At 39.2% G+C, this 5,327-nt stretch overlaps 1 protein-coding gene across 1 annotated transcript in view; it reads right to left on the bottom strand.

Annotated features, from left to right (window-relative positions):
- CBARP (CACN subunit beta associated regulatory protein) overlaps positions 1-5,327 on the bottom strand; it is a 132,728-nt gene that overhangs the window by 107,386 nt on the left and 20,015 nt on the right. The gene's annotated exons all lie outside the window — the stretch shown is intronic.

Here is a 5,327-nt window from a genome sequence, read left to right as displayed (position 1 = left end):
CTGTGTTTTTTTTCTTTTTTTTGATAGGAGTGCTTATATGGTATGGAATATTCCTAGTAATTACACTGATATTAAAGTTTTGCTCGATGATTATGTATTATTTAATTACAGCCTGATTTCTCTTAATTGTGGGTCCCCTTATGTCTGTACACCATGCATTGGCATGGTTTGCTAACGACAAACTAGCCCAGATGTCTGTAAATTTTGACATACTCATGTGTATGACACATACTTGAAAATGTGTAATTTCAATGTATGCTTCCTGGTAATGGGGGAGGGAAGATGCACACGCTCTCTCTTTGACTTTGTATGGGTGACACATTGTTCTAGGTTAAAAAGAACATGAATGTGCGGGTTTGTGAAATCCATGGCACTCTAAAAGCTTTGTATTTCTCTTTCTCCTATTCCTCTAATGATCTGGGTTGATTTAAATTGACAAAACTGAACTACGTTAGCAAAGCTGTTCTACTAGGAAATTGAAATAGGCCTGTTTTGTGTCCTTTTATTTAGACATTCCTGGCATGCTCAGTTGGTCTGTTTTGCTTTGGTGTTGGAAACCGACCTCCCAAGTGTGCTTGACAGTCTTTTGGGGTTACTGGCACTGTGGATGATAAATGTAAACCTGTATCTTTCCTATATCAAGTATAAAAATCCTATGTGTTGACTTTTACTCTCATACATGGCACTTGAATGGTTGTCAAGGTTGGAATGTGCCGACTAAGAATCTGGTAAAATGTTTCATATATATATATATATATATATATATATATATATATATTTTTTTTTATGTTGGACACTCATGTATTGCCCTTTGTCTACCCTGCATTTTGCTGAGGTCATATCAGGTCCTGTCAACATTTCCTTATGCGCACTGTTACATGTATGACTCAGTCAGGCCATGACCAGGGATATTTAACACCTTCCATGTCAGAAAAAAACCTGCCTACTGATGACTAGACTACAGACCTGCCTAGTGGCTAACACTTTCCCAAGCCAGGCACGTGAATTGCAAAGCGGTGACTCATTCTTCCGGCAAAATAGTTAACCCTCTTCCTAGGACAGAAATACGGGACAGTGATTTCCTTAATAGGCATTTCAGCGTAATCCTGACATTTTTCACTGCTCAAACAACCTGCAGAGCTACTGTGTACAAAAGCCAAATCCTTTGTTTCCAAAGAGGAAAACCACCAGAGCACCTCAGCTGCTAAATGCATATGTAGTGTAGGTTTGCACAGGCAGTGAAGATGTTAACGCCCACTCTCATTTGCCCCCCTCCTTTTGTCCTCTCCTTCACAGACTGTTCTGCTTTTTCTTGGAAGACCTTCCCTCCTTCCCTCCCTCATTCTCTACCCGGCTCTGTCACCCTCCCTCTCTTCAATCACCACCTCCTTTATTCCTTTACTCTCCACCCTTTAGCTCTTCCCCACCCCCCTCCTTCTTTTCTTTCTTTCTTTTTTTTTTTTTTTTTTTCCTTCTGCTTTGTGCTCCACCCATTCTGGTCACAGCTCAAGAACTTTCCTAACGAAGCTTTACTAGCGGTATAGAATAGTGTACGGTCTACACATTTTTCTTCTGACCAGATATGGCAGTGAAACACCTGTTTCTAATGCAATGACTGTGCAGTGTAAAACATGCCCTAGCCATATTATTTGAGCATTCTATTGGTAAAACTTGATCAGTGAAAAATCTCTAGAGAGGATTCCAGATGCACAGTGGTACACACACAAGAATATTAGGAGAAACACATATGTCTTACACATGTTGGAATGTAGCCTGTATTGCTCACATATATCCTTAGTTGGGTGTTCGTTTGGGAACACATTCTTAAATTCTTTGTCATTGGCATGTTCATATCCTGTGTGTCACCACCACCCATGCCTCTCACACACACACACACCTGGGCAGGTGACAGGATTCAGCGATGACTCACTGAAGACATGTTTAGCTATACCTTTTTGTATAAACACTGCTACCTAGCCAGAAGGGGCAATGTCTAACTGTAACCCTTTATTTGCAACTGTAGCTCCAAAAGGACAAAACAAAGCCCAAAGGTCTCACCTTTCAGAAAAACAAACCATGAAGAAAACTTATTTGCTTAATCTGTAAGTGAAACATAAAACCAAATCTACCTTTTGTGTTGAGATTTTTAAGGTGTATACACTTAACTGTAAATAATGAAAAAAAAAAAAATTTGAATTGCAAAATGAATGCTAAAATATCTGATCTGAGACTTTGAATTAGACTGTTCTGTTTCACTTGCTGCATAGTGAATAAAAACCCTATATGTAACAGCTGTTTTGTTTAGTGATAATTCGCACCTGAGACTGTTTGTTTATAATGGGGAAATATTGCCATTGAGGCGTTTTGAAAACCAAGAGATACATGTGAAGTGGTTTTAGAAATGTCTGAGTCCTGAGATGCGTTTTCACGTAATACATGTTTGCTGTTAAACACCTGTTCTGTGCCGATATTTTGACACACAATCCCAGCAACTTGGTTGTTCCTCTCAGTGGTGTGTGTGTGTGTATATATGTATGGATGTATTATTATGTTATATATCGCCATCAAATTCTGCAGCGCTTTACATTATGTGTGTGTATATATATACATATACACGTGTGTGTGTGTATTTTTTTTTAAACTTTATCTAATAAAGAATCTACATTTTAAGAGACCGGTGAGCAGCCATTCTATATTGTGTGTGTGTGTGTGTGTGTGTATATAATATATTTAATTATTGAACAAAACAACACCCCTTGATCCAGAATGAACTAGGTCAGGGATGAAGAAACTGGTTATAGAGGTAGTAAGGGCCTAACCCTTGGGAAGAAACCACTAGAAGAACAAATGGAAACTGGAGAGGAGAGAGGACCCTTGCTAGCAAGGGACAACAACCACCTCCCCAGTACTACCTCCTATATTAAACTATAGAAAAACTTGCACATAATAATCACATTTTATTAATAATCAAGTGGAAGACCGTCTAGTGGGTCTGAGGTGTGAAAAGAAAATTAATTAAAGACTGCTCAAGTGGAAACAAAGATATTCACCATAAAAGAGCATCACCTTATATATAGATATAGTAGTGATACATATTATGGGAATATAGTCCCAAATAGATTCAATCTGGAGCACTAAGGTAAAGGACTAAACATTTTGCAATTCTGTAGCTGTATACTGTTGCAATCTAAACAATCACCTGTGAATTTATCTATAGAACATAATGTTAGAAAAACAGAAACTGTTGCGATTCGTATTCAGTTACTAGAACCGTATACTACAGTGCAAAATCTCCTGGAAGAATGCCAGAAGAGAGTCCAATTTAGGCAGAAGATTCAAAATAAACCTCTATGGAGCAATGGGGATCAGGATTATATATACAGTATAAATCCTCACCTTCCATGTGAGAGACTAGAAAGGAGACTAGGGTGTACAGAGTATTAAATCATATATCGGACTGATCCCATAATTCCCTACAGTTAAGGAGCCAAATACATACTGGGATGTACCGAGTGTTAAATCGTATATCGGACTGGTCCCATAGTCCCCTACAAGTAAGGAACCAAATAAATAATGATGGAATCCTGCAGTGTCTCACATCTCCTGTCCAAAAAACGACTAGTAGTCGTCAAGAAAAAATACAGCCATTCTTAGCCCGTGTGGTGGCAAACTAAGGGTCTATTTAAATATAACTATAATAGTTGTCACACATAAGGGTGCCAATTCCCTAAATCCCGCTACTAGAGTGTAAAAGACCCCAAAGAATACCACTAAATGGGCAAGGGAGTAATCCACTCAAACTTGTAGCAAAAGGAGGGTGAATCGAAAGGACAGGAGGTTGAGGATAGTTGAAAATAAAGTAGGAAAGGTAGCTTGAGAAAAGCCAGGTAGCTGTAGATAAAACCCAACAGTTCAATCCCCATGGCTCTATGGGATAGTCGGGGAAAGGTCAGCTGGCAAAAGCCACCCCTAACTATTAATCAAATAGGTAGATGGTCTAGCACTCTACTAGTGCATAATAAAAACAGGAACAGCATCGGAAGCCCCGATATTTAATTATAAATACACAATTTGAAAAAAAACAAAAAACTGAACACCTCTTTATTCTGAAACTTAGCATATCCATCTTGTCCATTTGCCAAGTCTTAAACATTATTTACAAGAAAACTGAGAATCTCATGAAGAAAAGAAAAAAGGCTAACACAAGTCATAGGTGATATTTAATGTTTTAAATGTTTTTTTGTGTTGGAAAAGGCCTTGTACGGCATGAAGTGCGTTAGTGTCTCCCCGCTTTGTGCCGCCCTCTGCACATTGTGTGTTAATGTATTTGTAAAACTTTGTGTTCAATAAAGCTCAACTCTTAACGGATCATATTAAGTCCGATATTTTTGTTCAACATGTGGACCTGGCGCTATGGAACAATTTGCATGTTAAATGGACAAAGAACCCACACACCAGGACTCTGTGACAGCAGAACCATTATTTTTTTTACCTGCTTTGACACTTGTCTACTACATTTTATGTTATTAAAAATGTTATATTTATTTACGGTCACTACAACTGAGCATATGGCGAACACATGTTATGAATGAAGTTAAAGGACCACTATAGTGCCAGGAAAACATACTCGTTTTCCTGGCTCTATAGGGTCCTTGGGTCCACCTCACCCTCTGGGTCCCCCTTCACGCCGGGCTGTAGGGTGAGGAAGGGGTTAATCCCTTACCTTTTTCCAGCGCCGGGATCTCCTCCATCTTCTGCCGTCATCGGCTGAATGCACTGTGAAAATCACAGTGAGAAGCACCTTTAGCGCCTGTCAATGAGACAGCCACTAGACGCTGGATTAAACCATTTGGAAACTGCTATGTTTACCGCAGGCAGGGTTAATCCTAGATGGACCTGGCACCCAGACCACTTCATTGAGCTGAAGTGGTCTGGGTGCCTATAGTGGTCCTTTTAATAGTAGATTGTGCAACTAGCCAGACAGTCTTCCATCCTATTTCCAAGATGTCTACAACTATCCCAACACTCAGATGAGTTAACAGTAAGAAATCTTTAATCTGCCTGTTGTGATTGTCATGTCAACTGTTCTTGCAGCCTCCTTTTTCTACACTTGTCATAAAAGTGTTAATTTTGGTGCACACAGCCATACACCAGCTAACCCTGGCCCTTTTGGAATTTGATTCCTTGGCTTGTCTTGACTACACTAGCTTCTGTAACCCTTGACCTTGGCTTTGTCTATCGTCATTGGGGCTCACTGTAGTTTTTTACCTTTATTTGTATGAATGAATTTTCTATTTATTTTTATTGTTGTATTACCTCTAACAGGC

This window comes from Pelobates fuscus, chromosome 5 (genome assembly GCF_036172605.1).
Source record: "Pelobates fuscus isolate aPelFus1 chromosome 5, aPelFus1.pri, whole genome shotgun sequence".
Lineage (NCBI taxonomy): Eukaryota > Metazoa > Chordata > Amphibia > Anura > Pelobatidae > Pelobates > Pelobates fuscus.
This window is presented reverse-complemented; position numbering and strand designations above follow the sequence as displayed.